Source organism: Phocoena sinus, chromosome 14 (genome assembly GCF_008692025.1).
Source record: "Phocoena sinus isolate mPhoSin1 chromosome 14, mPhoSin1.pri, whole genome shotgun sequence".
Lineage (NCBI taxonomy): Eukaryota > Metazoa > Chordata > Mammalia > Artiodactyla > Phocoenidae > Phocoena > Phocoena sinus.
In genome coordinates, this window is record NC_045776.1 from 38992010 (window position 1) to 39017092 (window position 25083).

Here is a 25083-nt window from a genome sequence, read left to right on the forward strand (position 1 = left end):
CATTGTCCTGAGACCTGAGCTCAAGATTGCACCCCAGGCAGGCATTATCAGTTGACGTCACTTGGCAGAAGCAAGAGAAAGCTATTTGCCCTACCTCAGCCTCAGGCGGCTGGGGGCAGGCGCAGCAGCGCCCTGGGCTCCCTGTTTAAATTATTCCCTGGGATTCCCTCTCCTATTGGGATGTGGCTCGTGGGTCCCTGCAGGCATCCCAAGACATCTGTAGCGTTGCTGGGAACCTGCTCACCTTTGGACACGACCACAGTGCCAGCTGGCCTCACCCCTTCTTCAGGCCCATTCCCCTCCTTCAAAGCTAAAACTCAACTCATCCACTCTCTCTTTCTACGTCTCCCTAATATGGAAACATCTCCAACACCTTCTTCATCATCGCGAGGGAATATTTTTTAGAGATGTCAGTCTTCACACACAATGATTTACATCTCTCCAGAATCTTTTTATGTCTCCAGCACAACGGCTATATATTTATGAAATAATGATGGGGGAGGGAGTGTTGTACATCCTGGTGGGAAGAAACATGGAGACTGAGGACAGCTGAGGACAGCAGCAGACTTCACTTTGCTTTGCCCACAGGCAGACTGTGGGCCAACAGTGTGGGAGGACAGGAGAGAGGCTGGCACCCACACACTCTCTTGCAAGCTGCACACACACACACCAAAGGTTTCAGAGCGGAGGGACATGGCTGGTGTTGAGCTCCAGGAATCCTTGGTAGTTCCGTAGATCAGCAGTTCCCCAACCATTCTGGCACCAGGGGCCGGTTTCATGGAAGACAATTTTTCCATGGACCAGGGTGGGCAGAGCGGGGAAGGTGCGGTGGTGGTTTCAGGATGATTCAAGCACACTACGTTTATTGTACACTTTATTTCTATTATTATTACATTGTAATACATAATGAAAGAATTATACAACTCACCATAATGCTGACAGGAGGTGGAGCTCAGGTGGTAATGCGAGCGACGGGGAGCGGCTGTAAATAGAGATGGAGCTTTGCTCGCTCACCCACCGCTCACCTCCTGCTGTGCAGCCCCGTTCCTAACAGGCCAGGGACTGGTAGCGGTCCGTGGCCCAGGGGTTGGGGACCCCTGCCGTAGGTAACAGCGACTAGGAAGGAAGCTATCAAGGTGCTTTTAGGTAAGAGTCTTGAGGTGTGAAATTGGCAAGGGCCAGGGATGGAGCAGGAGGGGGCGATGGCCTCCAGCTTAGCCCACCGTTTCTCTGCACTCACACCCTAGGCAATTCCAGCTCACCCCTGGCTTTGAAGACCACCCACCCCTTGTTGACTCCCTTCTGTAGAGCCCCGACTTAAACTCCAAACTTACAAATCCATTGCCTACTTGACATCTGCACTTGGGTATGAACTGACAGCCCCAACTTAACACATCCAAACTGATCTCCTCACCTTCCCCATAAACCTGCTCCCACAGTCCTTCCATCTCAGCAAAGGGCAGCTCTGACTTTCCACCTGCTCTGGCCAAGACCTCAAGTCAGCCTCGACCCCTCTGCACCTCCCACATCCTACTCAATCTGCTGGGAAAGCATTAGCTCTGACCTCAGAATATATTTAGAATTATGGGCGTCTCCCACCATCCTCCTCCTAAATGGCTCCCGGCACCCACCTCTTCTCACCCTATAGACTCTCCCCACCCAGCAGTTCCAAGGGCTCCTCTGTTCCACGAGTTGGATCATGACACTCTGCTGCTCAAATGCCCCCCCTGCAAGGGCCACTCATTATAAAGCCCTGCTGTGACCTACAAGGCCCTACGTGAACTGCCCCTTACCTGTCTGCCTCTCTCCCACCACTCTTTCCCTCATTCACTGCACACCAGCTACTCTGGATTCCCGGTTGTTTCTCAGGCATGCCAAGCGCACTGCTGCTTCAGGGCCTTTGCACTTGCTGTTCTCTGTCGGGAACACTCCCCCCAAGACAGCCACGTAGTTTACGCCTCCCTTCCGGTAGGCCTCTGTTCCAGTGTCACCTTTTCAGATTCCTTCCTTCACTGTTCCATACAAAACAGTAGCCCCGTCACTCTCTAGTCCCTTGCCCTCTTCTTCTACCCTTCACCGCCTGACATACACTTGTCTGTCTCCCCACCAGATTGTCAGTTCCATGAGGTCAGGAGCTTTGTAGAATGTGGGACTTTGACAACTGAGCAGATAGAGTAGAAGCTTCCAAGAAGACAGACAGAGAAGCTGGAGCACCCAAGGATGTGAGGGTTTGAAGAGAACAGAAGGGAGCATGGAATAAAGCAGGGGTCAGCAAACAACAGCCTGCAGGCCAAATCCAGCCCATCACCTGTGTCCAAAAATAAAGTTTTATCCAAACATAGACATACCCATTTGTTTAAATATTGCCCATGGTATGAGCTGCAGCAGAAGAATTAAGTAGCTGCAACACAGACTGTATGGCCTCAAAAGCATAAAATACCATCTGGTTCTCTAGAGAAAACACTTGTCAACCTCTTGCACAAAGCAGTGTTTTTCAAACTATAAACTCATAGACAACCCTTCTAAGAAAACTTCTACAAACCTTCCAGGAGGCCCAGACCCCAACTGAGAAATAGTTTTAGAGAGACTATGGTGGTGGTGGTGGTGGTGGTGGTGGTGGTGGTGAAGGAAGAAGACAGACTTGGATTCAGTCCCCAGCACTGCCACTCAGCAGCTGTGTGAGCTTACATAAATTACTTAACTTCTCTGAAGCTCTTCTTTCTTATCAATAAAATAAGAACTACTACCAACCATCTTGCAGAACTATTGTGAGGAGTGGAGATTCTGAAGATAAAGCATCTAGCCTACGGTACACCTACACGACTAATCATTTTTTGAGAATTTACCACATTCCAAGCACAGTCTAGATGCTACACATGTACCAACATCTAATCCTCACAAAACTCTAACTGGGCTGTGCCAACACCCAGTGGATTTTACTTATCTTTCACAAATACAATTTTTTAAAAACTTTTTGTCAATAAAGGGGATGAAGTCCATGGTTTCAGCATTGTTGTGGGAAAAGTCTGACTGGGGAACCAGGGAAAGACCTGAGCTGCCCTGGGGAGCAGTGTGGATTCCAGTGACACTCGGAACCTCTGTCCGTCTCCTCAGCTGCTTCCCAAATTAGCAGGAAAATCTCCCAATTCAAAGAAACCTCGTGACACACTTTGCAGAGATACCACACAAAGCAACAGATTTTGTGCCTATTTTTGGCTGGTCCAGATAACGGGTCGTTGCAGACTCTTGAATCACTGGATTAAAATGCCAGACTCAGCACAGAGAAACGGTGGGGTGTGGTGAAGGCAACTCCGCTAGGTACCTGCTCCTGCTAAGTCTGTGCCCTAAACCACTGACGTTCTTTTGACTTTTTTACAAACCAAATAAGCTCAGTATTATTTTCTCAAGAAGTAGAGCAATTTAAACTACAATTATTAGTGTGAAATCTGTGGAGAAAATTCTACACCATTGAAACACACTGTCTGTTAAATCAGAGAAAAGAAGTTTCAACTCCCACTTGATATATGAGAAGCAGCACTAATTAAGACTGAGAGCAAATTCTTTTATGATCACTTTTTTTAGGAGTAAATAAGACGTTTTAATTTATTTGGTTAGACTGAAAACAAGCAAGATTTAAAGGGAAACCCTGATTTGGAGGTCAACCTAATTATGGTACGGGCATGCATATTTGAATCTTTCTGTTTCCAGAAACTCAAGTGTTTCTCATTTCTTTCCTTGACTTTTCTCGATACCAAGATAGGAACAGGCTGGAAACCTTAGTGCTTACAAAAGGCATTTTAAAATTTTTGTTTTTTTTTTTTGCGGTACGCGGGCCTCTCACTGCTGTGGCCTCTCCCGTTGAGGAGCACAGGCTTCGGACGCGCAGGCTCATCAGCCATGGCTCACGGGCCCAGCCGCTCCGCGGCCTGTGGGATCTTCCCGGACCGGGGCACGAACCCGTGTCCCCTGCATCGGCAGGCGGACTCTCAACCACTGCGCCACCAGGGAAGCCCCAAAAGGCGTTTTTTTATTTCAACGTGACCACCATGCTCACAAAAGACGGACATGGCTGGGCTGCCACGTGGTCCCAGCCAACACTACTCCGCAGATATATATCCACAGGGAAGAGGCAACTGCCCCAGCTTGCAGGAATCAGAGCCGATAAACCAATTAAGTTTTATTTCCCTGTCTTAGTCAACTCGGGCTGCTAAAACAAAACACTGTAGACTACATGACTTAAACAACAGAAATTCACTTCTCACAGAGGCTAGGAAGTCCAAGGTTAATGATCTAGGAGATTCAGTTCTCGGTGAGGATCCTCGTCCTGAACTGGGGGAGGGGGACAAAAACATTCAGCCCATAACATTCCCTGAATAAAATGTTTAACATCTTTTCATTCAGCTTCTGAAAATGGAATTCTTGCCTTCTCAAAGCGGTCCTCTCTACTGCCCACTGGGTCGAAGTTCCACCACATTCTGAAGTCTTAGCATTTGTGTCTCATCTACAAAATACTAATTTACATCTGTCCTTTTTCAAAATAAATGTCCTTCTGTCTTTTTCATCTGTGGGTGTGGGCTCCCTAGCAAGAATCCTGCCTCTCTGCAGCAGAGTAAGAGAAGAGGAGGGGGCGGGAGTGGGGAGAGAGGAGGAGAAGGAGAGAGGAACCAGCATCTCTGGTTTCCTGCCTCCTGCACACTGCACTCCACACACTGCCAGCATCATCTATTATGGATAAAGCGGAGACGATGGAGCCCTAGTGTCTCCAAGGAAGACAAAGGGCCACAGAAATGGATACTTCACTACTTCCTGGTCCTCGGGCTCCACAGGGACCACAATGCTGAAGCACTCACTATGCTCAGGAATGAGCATAAGTCTGGAACTTTATCATCACCTCCCTCTTTTCCAGACAGCCAGTCCTCAAACGGCAAAAGCTAAGAGATTCTATACCAGCCTCTTCCATCGTCTGTGTCTTTTTAAGCAAGTTTTTAAAAATTATTATTTAAGTTTCACATTTAGAAAAGGATACAAATCAATGAATTTTCACAGTGAACACACCCATGTAACCAACACTCGGATAAAAAAAAAAATAGAACATTACTGGTACCCCAGGAGCCCAACCAGCCACTGAAACCTCCTTATCACCAAAGGTAACTGCTTTCTTAACTTATAAAATCATGAACTAGTTTCCCTGTACTTGAACTGGCTATAAATTACAGTAGGTAATCTCCTGTGTCTTCTTTTACTTCTCTCACTCAACTATATGTCTGTGAGATTCAACCATGTTGTTACATGGATATAACAGGACATCTTCTGTGCTGTTTAGTATTCTATTGTAGGAGTATAATTATCCATCCCACTGTTGATAAACTTTGCATTATTTCAGTTCTGTTTTGCTACCGCAGAGATTGCTACTGTGGACATTCAGATATATAGATAGCTAGCTAGATATAGATATATACACACATACATATATATACATATGCATGTGTATATATCTGTATATCTTTTGGGACATGTATGTATACACACCTGTTGGGCCTCTATTTAGGAGTGAAATTGCTGGGTCATGGAGCATGCAGATATTCGGCTTTGTAACTATGAAAGAGTATTGAAGAGCGAGTATGTGAGTGTTCCTTTGGTTGCACATCTTTGCCAACTATTAGTATTATCATGCTTTTAAAGTTTAACCATTTTGGTAGGTGTGCAGTAGCAACTTGGTTTTAATTTGCATTTCGCTGATGAACGAAGTCTATGGGCCATTTGGATATCACCTTGAAGTGCCTGTTTAAGACTTCTGCCCATTCTTCTATTAGATTGTGTCTTTTCTTATTTATTTAGTGGAAGTAGAAGCTCTTTATAAATTTTGAATGTGAGTCCTTTGTTGAATACATATATATACACACAGATAGAGAGCACAAAATTATCTCCTCCCGTTTTGTGACTTTCCCTTTCATGTGTATTGACGTCTTTTGATGAACAAGATCTTAACTTTAATGTACTCCAAATTATCACATTTATTCCTTTGTGGCTGGTGCCTTTTTATCTTGTCTAAAAATCTTTGCCTACCCAAAGTTGTGAATACATTTTTCTTTGTTATTTTCTAAGGGCTTTATTGTTATACCTTCCACCATTAGATCTGTGATCCAACTGGAATGGAATTTTGAATACAGTACAAGGTAAGGGTCAACATTCACTTGCTTCCATGTGGATATCCAATTGACCTAGCACTGTTTACTCAAAGAACAAACTCTTCCCACTACACTGCAGCATTATCTCTGTCATCACCAACGAGTGTGTGGCTATGTTTCTGGACTCTATGCTGTTCCAACACTCTAGTTATCTATCCCTGAACCAATACCACAGTGTTTTACTTACTGTAACTTTAAAAGAAGTCTTGATCTCTGGTAGTGTAAGTGCTCCAACTTGGCTCTTTTCAAGACTATCTTGGCCATTTGGGGCCTTTTGCATTTCCATACACATTTTAGAACACATTGGTCAATTTCTACCAAAAAAAAATCTCCTGGGATTTTTACCTGGGATTACATACATCCACTTGGGACAAATGACATCTTTACAATATTGAGGGTTCCAATTTATGAACATTTTATATCTCTCCATTTAATTCAGTTTTTTTTAAATATCCACCATATCTAAGTAGAGGTCTTGAATACCTTTGGTCAAATGTATTCCTAGACACCTGATGATTTGACTCCTGTCATTTTTATTTTCTAACTTTTGTCACTGTGATACAGAATAAAGTTTGATTCTTGCATACTGACTTTGTATCCAGTGACTTTGCTAAATTCATTTGTTAATTCTAATTGTTTAACTATAGATCATTTTGAATAATCTCTGTATTTAATCATGATGCCTACAAATGACAATTTCATTTTCTTTCAAATCCTTAGACTGTATTTCTTTTCCTTGCCTTGTTGTACCTGTAAGGACTTCCTGCGACATGTAGAAAAGAAGTGATTATAGCTGACCTCCTTGTCTCAATTTCAGGACTTTCAAAATTTTACAATGAAATATGATATTTGCTCTATTTTTTAAAAGAATATCTGCAGTTCACTGAGATCCAAGTTTTCTAAGATTGTTTTTTTATCACAAATGGGTACACACTTTAGCAAATGCTTTTTCTGTATTGTGAACATACGATTTTTCTCTTTCAGCCTGTTAGTATATTGGATAACACTGAATTTTTAACATTAAACCAAATTTTCATTCCTGGAATGAATCCAACTTGGTGCTCTGTCCTATCCTTTGAATAAATTGTTGAACTTATTTTGCCAATATTTTGTTTAGATTTATATCTTCACTTATGAAAGAGATTGACCTAGGCAGTTTTCCTTTCTTGTAATGTCCTTGTCAGGTTTGGGGTTCAAGGTTATGCTAGGCTCATAAAACGAGCTGCAGCATGTTTAACTCTTCTTCCATTCTCTAGAGGACTTGGTATAAGATTGGTGCTATTTCTTCCCTAAATATTTGGCAAGTTCACTAGTAAAGACATGTGAGCCTGAGATTTCTTTATAGGAAGGGTTTTATTTACGAATTCAATTTCTTTAAGACCCGAATATGCTAAATTTTGGTAAATTTGCCATGTGAACTTGTAAAGAATGTGTATTCCACAACTGTTGGGTGTAGTGGTCTGTATATGTCAGTTAGGATATGGTTATTAGTATTCAATTCTTCTGTAGCCGTACAGACTTTCTGTCCGCTTCTGCTATCAGTTACTAAAAAAGTATGCTAAAAACCCACTTTCATTATAAATTTGTTTATCTCTCCTTACAATTGTCAAAATTTGTTTTATATATTTTATATATTCTGTTAGATGCAAAGAAATTTAGGGTTTCTGGTATCTCCCTGACGAATTGTCCCTCTTTGTATCTAGCAGTGTTTTCTGTCTTAAGGTCTACTTTGTCTCATTTGCAATATCACCTTATTTTCTTGGTATATCTTTTTTTTTTAAGTTATTATTTTTTTATTTATTTATTTTTGGCTGCATTGGGTCTTTGTTGCTGTGCACAGGCTTTCTCTAGTTGCGGTGAGCGAGGGCTACTCTTCATTGTGGTGCACGGGCTTCTCATTGCGGTGGCTTCTCTTGTTGCGGAGTACAGGCTCTAGGGCACGGGCTCAGTAGTTGTGGCTCATGGGCTCTACAGCACAGGCTCAGCAGTTGTGGTGCATGGACTCAGTTGCTCTGTGACATTTGGGATCTTCCCAGACCAGGGCTCGAACCCATGTACCCTACATTGGCAGGCGGATTCTTAACCACTGTGTCACCAGGGAAGTCCTTGGTATATCTTTTTTGCATTCATTTACTATCAGTCTTCTTGTGTTCCTATATTTAGGAAATATTTGTAAGCAGCATTTAATTGGATTTTGCAGGGGTTTTTTTAAGTAAATTTCACAGTTTCAGAGTTTTAATTGGAATATTTAGCCCAAATTTACTGATAGATTTGGATTTAAATCTACATTCTATTTGTCCTACATGTTCAATGTTCCTTTTTCTCTCAATTACCTCAATTTTCACCTTCTTCTGGATTAATCATGTATTTTAAAACATTCCCTTCTCTATTAGGTTGTTAATTATATATTCTTTTACTACTATTTTAAGGGTTATCACGTAAACAACATCCTTGACTTACAATTGACTAGCACTTTTCCATTCTCCAGAAAATAAAAGGGCTTCAATCCTATTTACCCCTCTTATTCTTTTGCACTGTTCCTTGTTGTATATTTCAATTTTACACTGAAATATACATTTACTTTAATCCCATGAGACATTTGTAGAATCAGTAGTTCATTTAGATTTACACGTATAATTACCTTATCAATTGATCTTCATTCCCTTCTATGTTTCCATGCTTCTACCTGTGAGCATATGCCTCTTTCTGAGGAACTCCTGTTAGTATTTTTGGAGTGTGTCTGCTGACAATAAATTCAGTCTTTACTTGTCTGGAAATGATTTTATTTCATCTTTACCTCTGAGGAAAATCTAGATATAAAATTCTACTTTGGCATTATTTTTCTTCAACAGTTTAAAGATATATTTCATTGTCTTCTGGATTTCATCATTTCAGTTGAGGAGTCAGTCGTTAGTCCTCCTGTTCTTTCCTTGAAGGTAATATGTCTTTTTTCTCAGGCTGCTTTTAAATTTCCTTTTTGTCTTTGGTTTTCAGAAGTATTACTGACATATCTCTGTTTTTCTTTATCCTGCTTGGTGTTTATAGTACTCCTTTAGTCTGTGGCTTGGTGTATTTCAGTGGTTTTGGAAAATTCTCTGAATCTCTTGGAATATTGCTTCTTCCATTATTTTTCTGGGATTCCAATGGCAGGTGTATTAGCCCTTTCCATTATGTATTGTATATCTTTGGTGACTATTTCCTTTAGTTTTCATCTTTTTTTCTCTCCGTTTTAGGCAGGATATTTCTACTCACCTATCTTCTAGATCACTAAATCTCTCTTCAGCTGTATCTAAGTCACTGTTAAATCCACCTACTTACACTTAATATCACTGATTCTATTTCAGTTCTAGAATTTCTATTTGATTTTTTATATATATAAATAGAGTCCAGTTCTCTGGTAAAACTCTCCATCTTGTCATTTCCGTTCTTGAACCTATTAATCACTGATATTAAAGTCTATCAGATAATTACAGTATCTGTATCACCTGTGGGCCTGTTCTGAGTGTCTTTTTCACCTCTTGATCCTGCCGCTTCATATGCCTGGCATTTCTTTAACTGAATGATGGATGTTTTATATATATATTTAAAACTATAAAGGATCTAGATGTTGTTACATGATTTTCTGATTTTCTTTAGTTTGTGGCAGGCAACTAGATCAGGAACAGATTATCTTAATCCAATCAGGGGTTGAGCTGATTCAAGGCTTCGTTTCATTCTTTGTAAGTTTGGTCTATTCTGGTCCGCTAATTTGAGATTGGGTTTCAGTCTTTATAAAGTTGGCCTGTTTTTAGTAAGCCAGTTCTTCTAGAATACAGTCTTTCAGGGCTCTTAAATGAAGCAAGAGGGTATTTATAAGCATGAGTTATTTCCAGGATCTCTCCATCTCTGTAAGCCCTTACCTGTCATTTTTATCTCCTCAGCATCATAAGACTATTTGTAGTTCTACTCAGCCTTTCAACTTCTCAGCCTGTGCTGCTTAAGAATCAACTTTTTTTTTTTTTTTTTTTTTGGATAGGGGACCTTAGAGACCAGCCAGTAACATATGAGGAATTAAATTTGAAATGGAACTGATCTTTACAGATTTCATCTTCAGTCACTTTCTAAAATACACACCAGACGCCTAGAACCAGGATGGAAAGATCATCCAAAAAAATAAAAGAATTAATACTATAAATCTGAAGGAAAGAAAATAAATGGCTGAGAAAGTGTTGGAGGAGGCAGAGGCAATCACTCTGGGGGTATACCAAGATGATTGAGAGCAGGATTCTATCCAATGAGCATCCCTCCTCTCCTGAGGCAGAAGAAATTCAAAAACATTATCACAATCTAAAGAGTAAGGAAAACCTGAAAATGGTGGAGACTGGGAGGGCAAGCAGGAGGATGGTTACTTCTGGCCAGACTCAGCAGAGCAGACTCCACGGAGGCCACAGCATCTGTTAGAGCCAGACCCTGAAAGATAGGAAGGTTTTGGGGTAGCTGATCACTGGTGTGGGGGGCAGAGTGTGGCTCAGTCAGAGAACAACTCAGGAGGGAGGTGCAGCTGCCTGAGACCAAGTTATTTCCTGCATCCCCAAACCTACCTTCACTAATGTATACAGTTTGGAAAATACACTAGGACACAAAGTCCCAAAATGATCTTCCGTCTATTTACTGCCAGGGACCTCTGCTTATGGAGTAATATAGTTATTGAAAGAGGCAGCCTGCATAGGGGTAAGAAACAGCTTGTGATCAGTGTGTCAGGGAATATAGTAGGACAAAGACAGGCTGAATTCAGGTTGTGGTGGGCCATGAATATCAAATTAAGAACATCAAATTACTTTGGCTTTTGGCCACGGGATCCGAAGCAAAACTGTTCTAACCAAACCATCTTTCTTCTCTCAACTCAGCTGAACACAGTTCTCTCTGGGCACCATTCACCCAGGCCACAAAAGATGGGGAGTTGGCAGGAGCAGGCAAAGCAGATGGTAAGGAAAATTTAGAACACAAAGTCCTGCAATGGGGTGCACCAGCAAATTCTTCCACATAACACTATGGTAAAGAAGACACTTTTAAAAACTGCACTGGATGGGATTGTCTGTGAGGCAAGATTGCAGATAATAAGAGACATCAACTAGCATGTTTTATTACTCATAAAATGCAGCCCTTGCTGGCTTGGGGGTCACAGCCCAGGCATACCAGAATGCCTCTACCCACCCCTTCTAGCACCCCCAGAGTTTCATTGTGACCAGGCAAAGTGAAGCTTTTGATCCCCGTAACAGAGGACCTGCATCCAGGTTCCCAGCACTGAGGCACCTGGATGGTCCCCTTCTGCCCTCCACCCCAGCCCCAGGTCCTCTCGGTGGAGTATTCTGAGGGTGCTAAAACTACTTCTCCCCAAACACATTCACCCCTCAATCATCACAATAGCACACAAGATCCTAATTGCCAGTTTAACTGTTTTTCTAGATTATAAGTAATTGGCAGATATGAACTATCTAATACCTCCCTGGATATTTAGTCCATATCTGACACTCACAATACATTGGCTTCATTTTTCAATTTGCTTGAAAGCCTTGGAACTTGACCCCAGATCTGCTGATCATGAGGACTCACTATGGATGGACCAAATCCTGGTTACAAAGGCCAAAACTTGGGCCTGGCATCCCAGGTCCTTCATAAACCGGCCTCTACTCACCTCACACTCCCCGCTCTCCAAGCCTCTAACCCACTCTCCCCTTCCCCATGCACCTAAAGCCACCTCTGCTCTCCAGACTTGGCTAAATCCTACCTCCTTCTTGAGGTCACCCCGGACTACATCAGTCTGACTCCCACAGGGGAAGGGACCCAGTCAGGGAATCCCAACCCCGTGATGAAACAAGAAAGACAAGCAGCCTCAGAACACCTCCCTTTCTCTGAGTGGGCCAAGCGCTGTGCTAAATGCTTTCCAGGTGCAATTACATTTAAGCCTTGCAACCATCCTCTAAGGAAGGTATTATTGTTCCCATTTTGTAGATGCACAAATTGAAGCTCAGAGAGATGGGAAGCAGGTCTGTGGGATACAAGGTCTGTGCTTTAAACCATTATGCTGGACTAAACAGAAGGCCAAAGGCGCACTCACAAGGGGCACCCACGTGGCCTCGAGGGCGGGGGGTGGTGGCAGGTGGCAGCACCCAGCAGCCACATCTGACACTTAACAGGCAGCAATAAGCGTCTGTGGAATGAATGAGGGAGTTTGTGCCAGAGCCGTCTGTTTAAGAAGATGAGGATGACCCAGCCAGGAGAAGGGGAAGGGGGCGGGACGCCGAGGGAACGCAGAGCAAGGGCATGAAGCAGCGAGGAAGGTGAGGAACTAAGGCAGCCGGGCTACTGAAGCATAAAACATGAGATGGAAAATGGAAAGGGACAAGACTGGACAGAGGGGACCCTGCCAGGTCACTGGAGGCAGCACCCGGGCCTCCAGGTGTTGGTGATGAGCCGTAACAAAAGGGGGTGGCCGGCTGGACCCCGCAGTTCCAACTCTACGTGCCCAACACCAAACCTCCCAACTGCCTCGTGAAATTTGCCCTTCCTTTCAGCTCCGCAGGCTCCAGGGCCGCCCCAGCTTCCTCTGGTGCCTCTGCTCCCATCTTGCCCCTGCATCCATCCCCCACCCAGCTGCAAGGGGGCCAACCTGGGGTTCAGCAGTGAAGAAAACAGACACAGTATCTGCCCTCCTGGAGATTCCCCAAGGATGTCCCCCTTCCCGTCACCCTCTCAAGAGGAAGCAGTGTGTCCCCTTGACCACTCTCCTGGCCCAGTACACCCTGGGACTGTACTGGAAGGTGGGCAGTTTCCGGTCACCCACTGCTCTTTCACTTTCAAGGGTGGAGCCACCCAGCTCCACCATCCCTTTTCATACCTGACCTCGAGGCCCTGGCACCCTCCGCCCCAATTTCTGCCACCCTCTTGGAAGGCCCTGCCCCTCTCCCCCCGACCTCAATGACCTAGCACCCGGTTCCTCAGCAAGAAAGAAGTGGAGGAGACACACACATACTGGGTCCTGGTTACCAACCACACAAACTCACTCACTTCCTGGGCTCCCAGCTGTCCCCCGAAGAGGTGCTGGCTACTCCCCACCTTCTCACTCCTTGCACCTGGCCCAGGGACTGGCCGTAACTGTTTGATTTAAACTGAGGGGAAAGCAACGGTTCTATATACTCCAGAAGTGCAATACTTATTGATGAAGATCAGCAGTAGTTCCATTCTCAGAAAGCCCTGAGCCAGGAGAGAAAAGACAAATGACCCTTCAGCCTCATCATCCAGCAGCTGTGGAGGCTGAGCTGAGAAGACCTGGTCCCTCCATCCTCTTGGGCCTCGCCAGCCACCCCACACACCCCCAGGGAGGGGAGCGCCCATTCCTGTTCACCTGAAGGCCTTCCCACAGTCCAGACGTGGGAGCACCGGGTTCAGCGAAACCCACAATAGCAGGGGTGGGTTCTAGCCTCATCCTGCAGAGATGACAGAGTCTCACCACTCCCCGCTGGACACCTGGAGAGTCACACACCCAGTGGCACCAAAAGGAACAATGACACTTGCTGGAAACGCTTCTGTGTTTTTAGGAAGAATACCTGTGGGCAAGAGAGCCTGCTGGATCTCCCTGTGAAGCGATGCCAAAAACACGTAAGGAAACCTAGAGAAGAGCTGGCAGGGAGACACGCTGGGGTGAGGCCCACGTTTCCTATTTTACAGACCTGCACCGATCACCTTCTAACACCTGGTTAACTTGCTATTTTGCTTTTTTTATTGTCTCTCCCTGCATCTCTCCCACTAGAATAGAAACTCCGAGAAGATTAGGATTCATGCCTGTTTTGTCCACTGTTGTTTCTCCAGTGTTTAAAACGGAGCCTGGCACATTTTGTGTTCAAGAAAAATGTGGTGACTGAAGGGATAGATGAGTAACATGGTGATGACCGGGGTTCACGAGCACTGTGCTGTGAGGACATCACAAGGCTCCTCAACACGCCGCCAGTTAGCAGTGATCCCAGAAGGAGAAGCAGTAGCCTCGCCTAAAACTGTGCGTGGAGCCCGCGCCCTAAAAAGGCTGGCGCTGCAGCAGGCGGGGCGCAGGCGGGCAGTGCGGTTTGCCGTCGGGGTTCAGCCCTCAATCCACTGACTGGAAAGTGACTGGAAATTATTAAAACACTACTGACACCTAAGGCCCTTCCATCAACAATGACTGATCCATGTGACCCAAATACACTGTGGAATATGCATAGACAGCTCCATAAGGTCAAAGAGCGGAGCCTCTCCCGCATCAGATGGATTTTTAGCCCCGGTGACCCTGGCAGTAGAATTAGAGCAATCCCATTGTTGCCCGAGAACAACTTAAATGCGGCAGAGCCCAATCTTCTCCCACCCGCTCGAGAAGACAGAAGCAGGGCAGGGTCCAGGGTGTGCGGTGGGCAAAACCTCTCCTCGACCCTTGCCGATTCCCCCTGCTTTGGCGAACTCTAGTCACCAGAAAAACACTGCCCAGAATAATGAAATTGAAACTGTTTAGACTTTGCAGAATTGGGTACATTGACTTAATGGAGCTGGCATGTTCCGCTTCAGGGGCCGGGCAGGCCTAGGGGCTTTGGTGAAATGAAAGCAACGGCTCTCCAAGAAAGGGTTAGGGGAGAAAAGAAGCTTACAGACCCCAGAGCCCGAGACACAAAGAACCTCCCCTCCCTTCCCGCTCCTCGGCCCAGAGGATTAGCTCTCATCTCACTCCTGTCTCACCAGCATCCGGCATGTACAGCCACGGCAGGCAGGGAGCTACCACTTCCTGGCCTGGCAGGTCACAGCCGCTGGGGGCAGCTCACCAAGGAGAAGACAGGGGACACACACGCCAAATCAGGACACCAAAATCATGCTTCCAAAAATCACGGTGATGACAGAAGTGACAGGGACTTTGCCTGGCTGAGCACTGCTGGTGTTCGCAGGGAGAGCGCAGAGCAGGGGGGCCTCCCCACCGGAAGGTGCAGGGCAGGAACTAATGAGGTGCACGTGTGAGCACCCGCAGGTTTGGGGTTTTCAACTCAGTGCCCCACCTCTGCACTGCTGCCATGAGGCCGGGCCTCGAACCGAAAGGCTGTTCACAAACTCTACTGTTATGAGCAAAGTTCAGAATCTCGGGATGTGCCAGAGGCCCCCAGGTCCACCTTAAGCCCTACATCCCCTCCGAAGAAGCCCCCCACTTTCATCTGTAAGGGAACCTGGTGAAAGTTTCTGCACGCTGGCTGAATGAGGGAAACAAGAGGCTCGGGGTTAGGAAGATGCATTAGAGGGGAAAGACTTGGGTCATGAGAGGCGGAATCTGGAATACAAAGCTCTTGGGTATCCAAGGAAGAGGGCAGAGACCAGGAAAAGCCCGGGAGGCTTTTCCGGAGGAGGAGGGGGAGAGAGAGGGGGGCTCACAGGGACGCAGCTAAGAGGCACTGTCCCAAACATCCTGGCACAACCAAAGGGCAAATGAAACTCACCTAAATAAAGGCCCATCACAATTGCCTGCATAAGCACGGTCCCCAACTTACACCAGGGTGGCCTTCACAAGTCCACTATGGCTTGGCTGTCTGGAGCTCTGAACGCATTTTCCATAGGAATAAAGTGATACCTATGGTTAGGATATCAGGCCAGCTTGTCACCATCACGGCCTATGAGTTCTTGGCAACATGGCCCATGCTTTATTCTTCTTTGATTTCCAAGTGCACCACAGAGAACCTGACAAAGGACAACTCACATCCGTGCGGGGTGACTGAAGGACTCCCACGCAGATCAGGCACGATTTCATGTTGAACTTCCTTTTCTCAAAGGATGCACGTGGTGACATCTTCAATTTCTAAAGGTACTTGGAGAATTGCACAGAACTCCCCTCTTTAGGTCCTTGACCTAATTTACGTACTCTAACACCCTCAGGAAAGTAGGTATTCCCAGGTAACCCTGCAGAATGGAAAGGGAGCTGAAAGGGGGGCTCTCTGTGTGTATTTCAGGCAGGCCCCTAGGCAGGGAGTTTCATCCAGCCAAGCACAAATGGGATGAGTAGGAAGCCCAGATGAAGGATGTGGACCTCCACTGAGAGCCACCTTGAGGCCTTGGCAACCTTCTGGACATGGAGCTTTCCCTTAGTAAAGAGGTCAAAGATATTCAGAAACTGGACTTTTTATATTATAGCCTCAGAACTTAAATATGTCACTCCTCCCATTGCTCCTGCTGCCTCCCTCACTTCAGATCTGGTCTCTGACTTGGCAGAAGAAGAGAACCACATCCTTTGCCCTCTACGCCCCTCGATTTCTGCTTACTTCATCTCTATGCTCCACCATCCAAGTGCAGTTTTCATATGCTAACATTCTCCAAGGCTGCTCTTTGTTTATTTACGGTATTTTGCCAACTGGTAGAATTTCTGGTGATTTGTGCTACATGGGGTCATCGTCCCTTTGCAAAGCTGCCGGATGAGAGTATGGAGCAAGTGCTGGGTGACATCAGGGCGATGAGGCTGAGGGGGGACACCAGGATTCCTCCACAACACAGCCTCGAAGGCTCGAGAATAAAGAACAGTCAAATAACTACAAACAATGACTTAAATGAATGGTCCTTTCTGCGGGCAGTGTTTTCAAAAGTAATTATACTCTGAAGTCCAAAGACTCAAATAACAAATTCTTCTGACAAAGAGTAATTTGCCCAATAAGTAAAAACCTCCTGACAGTCCTGCTAAGGAGAGGGGCAGGTAATCCTCTGCCAAAAAGCCTTCCCACTTCTAGGAATTTATTCTAGCAAAATGAAAACTTATGTTCCATAAAATCTCTACATAAATGTGTAGAGCAGGAAAGGTGGTATGGCGTGGTAGCAAAGAGATCAGCCTCCAGATCAGATGTCTATAGCCGCTTTATATGTAAGCACTGAAAACTGGAAACAACACAAATGCCCTTCAACAAGTGAATGGGTAAACAAAATGGTACATCCATTCAATGGAATACCACTCCTCATTAAAAAGGAATGAACCATGGATGCACCCTTAGATGGATCTCAGGGGCATTACGCAGAGTGAAAGAAGCAAGTCTCTAAAGGTTACATACTAAATGGTTCTATTTATATGGATGGCATTCTGGGAAAAAGCAAAGCTATAGGGAGAGAGAACAGATTCGTAGTTGCCAGGGATTGGGGTGAGGGGATGACTAACTACAAAGGGGAAGCCCTAGAGAATTCTTCAGGTTGCTGGAATTGTTCTGTATCCTGTGGTAGTTACAAGAATCTAGGCATGTAGTGGTACATAATCTACAAAAATATCGAATCACAATATTGTACTCCTGAAGCTATTATAATAAGTCAATTATACTTCAATTTTTTAAAAGCCTAAACATATGCTAAAACTCAAAGGACTGAACACCAAAAAACAAAAGTGAATTTTACTGTATATAGATTTATTTTTTATTAACTTTTTTTTTTGGCTGTACCGCGTGGCATGTGGGACCTTAGTTCCCTGACCAGGGATCAAACCCTCACCTGCTGCACGGAGTCTTAACCACTGGACCACCAGGCAAGTCCCTAGATTTCTTTTTTAAAAGTTCACAAATTCTTTGACACTCTTCCCAGGAAACAATGGTGTCTAATTCCCCTGCCCTTGAATGTGGGTCAGGCTTGGCGACTCCCTTCTAAGGAGTACAATACAAGGAGAGCAATGGTTTAAAAAAGCGATATGACATCCCCCGGCCCTGGCCCTCACTCTCTGGAGCCCTGAGCAGCCACATAAGAAGTCTAGCTACCCGGAAGCCACCATGCTAGGGAGTCCTGATGTGAGACCACAGAGACATAAAGAGAGATGCCCAAGGAGCTCCCAGTTATTTGCAACTTCCCAGCCCGGACACCAGACTTGTGACTGAAGAGCTCCTGAGTCCATCATCTGGCTGCAAACTCAAGAGAGACTCTGAGCCAGAACTGCTCAGAGCTGCTCCCAAATTCCTGGCCCAAGGAAACTGTGAGTGATAATAAAAATGTTTTAAGCAACTATGCTTTAGAGTGACTTGTTCACAGACATGGATAACTAATATAGGCACATTCTTTGAGCAACTGCCACGCGACAGACACTTTCTCATATATTACCTTGTCTATTTTTCATTCATTTCATCATTTACCAAGCACTTTCTATATGCTAAGGGCTATCTATGGAACGGGGAGAGAAGTGCCAGAATCAGACTGTGAGGGCTGAGAGATGGGGTCAAAGCCAGGGGGTGATTCTTGGTTTGGACAGCTGGCTGGATGGTGAAGTTCCACACTGAAGCAGGACGGGTCTGTGGGAAGATAACACGATGCCTTCCATCTAGACACGGTGCACCTTCAACATCTGCGGGACCCCCAAGAGGAGCTGTCCAGGGGGCAGCTGGGTAGTTGGCCTCAGGACCAGAGAGAGCGCTGGGCCCCTGATGCCAACCAGGGGGTCGTCAGAAAGCCCTGGAAGCCACCCAGGAAAGGAGCTCCACTGCAAGGAGAAGGCCTGGTCCTGGAACAGAGCCAACATGCAAAGAGCAGGAGGGAGCAGAAAATTAGAGGAACAGAGGGAAGGTGGATCTCTCACCATCAAACTTAGAACAGCGAGCATTCCTCGGAGGAGATGACCAGAAACGGCAAGTGTTGCTAAGAGATTAAATAAGACAAAGACTGGAAGGTGTCCACGCCGTGAATGACAAGTGCCTCAGCGAGAGCAGTATCGCTGCACTGGGAGGGAGGGTGCCGGATAGAGCAGGAGGGAAAGTGAGGCAGACGGTAGGGCTCAGACAAGGTCTAAGACTCAGGTTGCGCAGAGGGGTGAACGTGAAAGAAAGATAGATGCAGGGAGGAGGGGATTTCTGGATAAAGGAGGCATTAGCCTATCTGAAGGCTAAACGAGGGATCCCAGAGGGAAGCAGTGGTTGAAGGTCCGGCGGAAAGGGGCCTGGCCGGTCCAGGAGAGCGAACACAGCTCCCATTAGGAAGGAGGGCGGGCACATGGGGGCAGATGGACAGGCGGGTGGGGACAGGAGCTGCATCTGAAGGTTCTGCTTTGTCTCTGCAGTGGCGGGCAAGGCAGGGAGAGGGAGGCCAGGGAAACAGGAGCACGGCCTGCCGGTGCCCACCAGGCAGCGGGACTGGAGGCCACGAAAGCCAAGTGGTGCCAACATGCAAGAGTAGGATCTTTTTTTTTTTTTTTTTTTTTTTGCGGTACACGGGCCTCTCACTGTTGTGGCCTCTCCCGCTGCGGAGCACAGGCTCCGGACGCGCAGGCTCAGCGGCCATGGCTCACGGGCCCAGCTGCTCCGCGGCACGTGGGATCCTCCTGGACCGGGGCACGAACCCGTGTCCCCTGCATCGTCAGGCAGACTCTCAACCACTGTGCCACCAGGGAAGCCCAAGAGTGGGATCCTTTTTCTGGTTTTGTCCATGATAGCCCCATAAGGGAGATGCTGTGTTCAAAGATTTGAGGAGAGGGCGTGCGGAGCGCGCGGGCTGGGCCGGAGCTGGGGCCCACCCCATTTCACCCACCCTTGGTTTCACTCATTTTGGTTCCTGTGTTGACCCTAACAGAGTCTGACACTGAGCAGACACCCCATGAAAGAGAGGAAGGAGGGAGAAAGGGTCACATCTTAAACCCTCATGGGCTAACACCTCAGCCCACCAGGAATCAGCAGCAAGGGGGACCCTGGGCTTTGGGACAGCCTGTGCCCTGGGCCCAGGCCAGGCCCCTCCCAGGCGGCTCGTTTCTGATGCTTTTCCTCCTCCCACGCATTGGTCGTAGATGGCTTTGCAGTTACTGCCGGTCCATCCCTCTCCTCTCTTCTTTGCCCTGGTTTTCCTTCCCTCGATTTTTCTCTGTAATCATTTTCTTCCCAAATTTGTTATTTATCTCCTCTTCCCTTCCTTCTCCTTTGTTTCCACTACATGGAATGGAAGTAACTTCTGAAACAGTTTTGTGCTCACTGTTTGTACCAGCCCAGCCCCGTGGCCCACAGCTGTAGGTCACCACCTTCCGGCCAGCCGCTCTCACTCGCCCAGAGCCGTCCGTACCTGATCCCAAACCCATCCCATCTGCTTCTCACCTGCATGGAACACCCTTCCCTTTCAACCACTCACACCCCACCCACTCTCTCCAGGAGGCTTTCTGGACTGTGCAGTCCACGTGGATTTCTTCCACTTCTGACATATCTACAGCCCAGGCTGCTTACATCACACTTAGACGTGAGCCATATGCTGCCTTCAGAGGTTACTTTACTTTTTATGTTTCTGACTTATTTCCCCAACCAATCATGACAATAAAAGGGTTAGTTTTCATGTCCTGGGATCAGTGGCATTGACAGAAATAAAGCTTCCCATTTAGCCAAGCCTGCTCCCTTGTAAAAAATACTCACCAGGTGGTTACATGTGATGTCTATGAACTCAGCTGAAATTTCCCCCTGATTGTGCTCGTCTATCAATACAAACTTCCCTGGGTGCCAACATATGTTCCTCACACTTACCTCTGACAGACTGAGGCAGGGAGTCCTTGTGGGAGACTGTTGGGCCTGAGGTCAGAAGATGTGTACCTGAGTTCTAGCCCCGCCACCTTTGTGCGTCAGTCCTGAAAGCAACATAATTTTCGTTTTCTGAACTTGGAGACAGGGCCTAAATGCCCCATCTCCCTCTCCTGCAGGGTTGTGTGAGGATCAGCCAGGCGAACCCATGTCCCAGTGCCTTGAGAACTGCACAGATACGCCGGGGCTCTGTTCCTGGCGTATTCGGTGATGAATCACCGTCCACAAAAATGCACCCAGTTCTGGGAACAAAAAACCGCTCATATCCTTGACTATTGTTCTGGACAGGATGCCCAACAGCTCTCTTTTCCCTGCCCCCAGACAGACACATAGAACTGTTGAACTTGAATGCAGGACCCCAGGAAGACTGGACAGCCTCTTCCACCTCCGGGCACTGGTCATTCAGACACTAGCCACTCGGGACCTACCAAGTCCTACAGAAGCCAGAGGGCTGGTGATTTATGGAAGCTGTGATCAGGAGCCAGCCCGAGCACTCCTGTGGCCTGCAGCTAGGATCTGATACAGCAAAGGGGTAACAGATCCCCCTTAGGTGAGTGCCATCACCTGAAATAAAATCTCCCCAGGGGGCTCCAAGGTTGGCAAAGGGCTGAATCTCCCCAGTGGAGAGAAGGGCGGTTGGACTCTGCGGGTAGCACTCCAGTCTCCCAGATCCACCCCCTGCTCAGAATTTCCCACTGCTCACAGCTGCTGTGGCCACCTGTGCCCCCTGCACAAGCTCACAACTCTCTTCACCACATAACTGCCACGCTCAGCCTGGGCAGGAATGGTAAAGGAGGCCTGCAGAAGGCTCCGGTACAGCCAGGAAAGTGGAAGGAGGCAGCGCTTCCCCATCTTGCACTGCAGCCCTCAAGCCTGGCCCCATGGAGCAGACCTCATGGCCCCCACCCAGGAGGGCCCCAGGCTCGTGCCCGCCCCTCCAAACGCAACAGGAAATGACCCTGACGGATGGCGGGCCTTCTTCTGCCAACCTGAGGATTCCTGTCCGAGGACCTAGCCTGGGCCTAGTGCGGAAGAGGCCAGAATACAAGGATTTGAGACTCTGAAGAGCTGGTTATGCCCCACTCACCCGCCGTTCGTGAGGGAAATTATAACATGCAAATCATGTTTATGGATTAGGAATCTGACAAAGGTTTGAGGATATCTATTCTTTTTTTTTTTTAACATCTTTATTGGAGTATAATTGCTTTACCATGCTGTGTTAGTTTCTGCTGTATAACAAAGTGGATCAGCTATACATATATATATATCCCCATATCTCCTCCCTCTTGCGTCTCCCTCCCTCCCACCCTCCCTATCCCACAAAGCACCGAGCTGATCTCCCTGTGCTATGTGACTGCTTCCCACGAGCTATCAATTTTACCTTTGGTAGTGTTGCGATCATCATGTATATAAGTATATACCGCACTTTCTTCACTTAACCTTCTTTCAGATAGTCAAAAACTATTTATTAGGGCTTACTGTGTATCAGGCACTGTTCTAGGAACTCTGAACTGAATGGTGAGTTGAAATGCACTTCCTGCTACTGCGGGTTTATAGCTGGTGGGAAGATGGTGACATGGGATGAAATAAGAACCAGAGTGTAACAAGTGGGAGGGGGCTAGGAGCACAGCCTGCACAGACCAAGGGGGAGGGCTGGCAAAGCCCAGCAGAGGTGAGCCTCAGACATGGTCTCACCCCAGGCTGGAGGACGGAGGGGCAGTCCAGGGAGAGGTAAGACATTTAACTACCATCCAGGGCAGCCTCTTAGTGAAACTGCAAGCATTTTAGCACAGCCAGGGCTCGGGAGGGGCGGGGTGGGGGGAAGGACAGTCGGGGCAATGTGGGAGTGGCAGACAAGAGGCCAGGTCCCAGAGAGCCCTGGGTGTCCTTATGATGAGTTGTGATTTTACCCTGTCAATAATGGGGAAGCACCAGAGTAAAGGAGGAGGAGGTAGGGAAAGTAGGTTGGGGGATGGATCACTTTTATCTGGAGCCGGGAGTCCAAATGAGAGCCCGGATGACTCGGCAATGGAAGGGTGGGGACTGGATGGGTGCATAGGAACCAAGGCTGACAAGACGTTCTCATGGTGTTTCCAACGAATGAGATGCAGAAGGGGCGTGGTGAGCAAGTCTGGGAGAAAGAAGTTACTGGTCCCATCTTTCACATTTCTTACCTATATGTCCGCATGTACAATTTCACGACTCATGCAGGGTGTTATGAATTGAATGTGTCTCCCCAAAATTCATATGTTGAGGCCCTACCCCTCAATATGATGGCATTAGGAGGTGGGGCCTTTGAGCGGTAACTAGGTTTAAATGATGTCATGAGGGTAGGACCTCCATGACAGGATTAGTGCCCTTATAAGAAATATAAGAGACACCAGAGCTTCCTCTCTGCCATGTGAGGTCACAGCAAGGAGGTGGCCATCTGCAAGCCAGAAAGAAGGGCTTCACCAAGAACCAAATCTGCCAGCACCTCACCCTTGGACATCCCAGCCTCCAGAACTGTGAGAAATAAACGTCTGTCGTTGAAGCCCCCCCAGTCTATGGTATTTTGTTACGGCAGCCTGAGCTGACTAAGGTATGAGTTATTTTAATAGCTACCCAATATTCTAACCATAATAAAACATAATGACTTAGTATCTCCCTTGTTGTTGGACATTTTTTAGCTTTTCATTATAAAACAATCCTCAAATATCTTTATACATATAGTACTTTCATCATTTTTATATATCTCTTCAAATAATTCCTGTAAGTAGGGTCACTGGGCCAAAAACAATCATTTTTATAACTTGTGTATATTGCCAAGTCTCTAGAAAGAGGCAGAGTCATCAACTACACTACCCACAGGATATGAGTGCCTCTGTTTTCTCAAAGCATTAACAACTAATGAGATGTATCTTTGTCTTACTAATATAATATTGTTATACTGAACATTGAATATGTGCATTCATGAAATGTAATCGATCTAACTTTAAAGTACAGTCATGATTTTGTCCCTCAAAATAGGGAGAGGCAATGGGATACATACACATAATTTATTCAAGGTTTTAACAATCTTCTCTGAGTACCACCGGGTTATCTTCCCAGAATTCAAATGTCACTCTCTGCTATGACACCAGCTGCACCTGCAAGAAGGAGGTAGGACTGGAGCTGGGCTTCCCATCCTGGCCCAGGTCTTCAACAGTCCTATATGGACTTAGGGATCATCTTCCCAACCATCGCCAATGCTTAAAATGGGGGAAACTGCTCCCATCTAAGATGAATTCTTTACCCTTCTACTCAGCAACTAAACATCTAATAATTCATCTTAAGGAAACAATCAAAGCATAAAGATTATTTTTTCTGCAAGTATATATATAAAAGAGCATTATGTGCATTTTTTTTTACTGGCAACCGACTAAACATCCAGTGTTTCATTCATTCATATATTCATTTAATGAAGATTTATTAAGGACCAACCACAGATAGGAAGGGTGGGAGGGAGGGAGACGCAAGAGGGAAGAGATATGGTGATATATGTATATGTATAGCTGATTCACTTAGTTATAAAGCAGAAACTAACACACCATTGTAAAGCAATTATACTCCAATAAAGATGTTAAAAAAAAAAAAAAAAAAAAAGGACCAAGCACAGGAGAAATAAACATTGAAGAAGACAGAGCCCTTTCCCTCACAGAGCATGGGAACAATGCTTACATCTGGGCCATAGTACATGCACAGGCTGGATCACCATGCTGTCATTAAAGATGATACACTCCAAGAATATTTAATGACTTGGGAAAGTATTCAGATATTTACATTTTTATCAAACATTTAAAACATTATAAATGTTTGAAAACATTATATATTTTAATTCTGGTAAGACGCAAAAGTGTTGAGTGGTTCCCTCTGGGTAATAAGGAAATGATTTCTATTTCTTCAGTGTGCTTTTCTGTAGTCTCAAAATTTATACACGTGCTCATTCTGTGATGGGAACAGATGCTTTGTCTGTTTTATAAGGGTAGACTCCTTGCTTCCTGGCCTTTCTCTCATTGAACCTAGCTTTGTTAGCCGTGATCTCTCCCCAGCAACGTCTCCCTGATTCCAGACGAACAGTTTTAAGTTCACAGTAAAATGGAACTGCAAGTGTGAAGATGCCTTAGGGTACCAGACCATATACATATCAAGATACATACACTGATTTGAGTAACAAAAACAATCCAGATGACTCAGCTTTAACGTGAAAAGAAAGCGGCTTTTTACTTCTGCCACCACAGGGAAAAGTATACAAACTTCCTGCAACTCCCTCCAGGCACTACCTGCAGGTCCCAGGTCCCAGGTCACTCTACTTACCAAACCCTGAGGTCATGGTTCTT

General features: G+C 46.1%; 1 protein-coding gene across 3 annotated transcripts in view; it reads right to left on the minus strand.

Annotated features, from left to right (window-relative positions):
- The window catches only part of FHOD3 (formin homology 2 domain containing 3), a 497328-nt gene that overhangs the window by 462897 nt on the left and 9348 nt on the right, over positions 1-25083 (minus strand). The gene's annotated exons all lie outside the window — the stretch shown is intronic.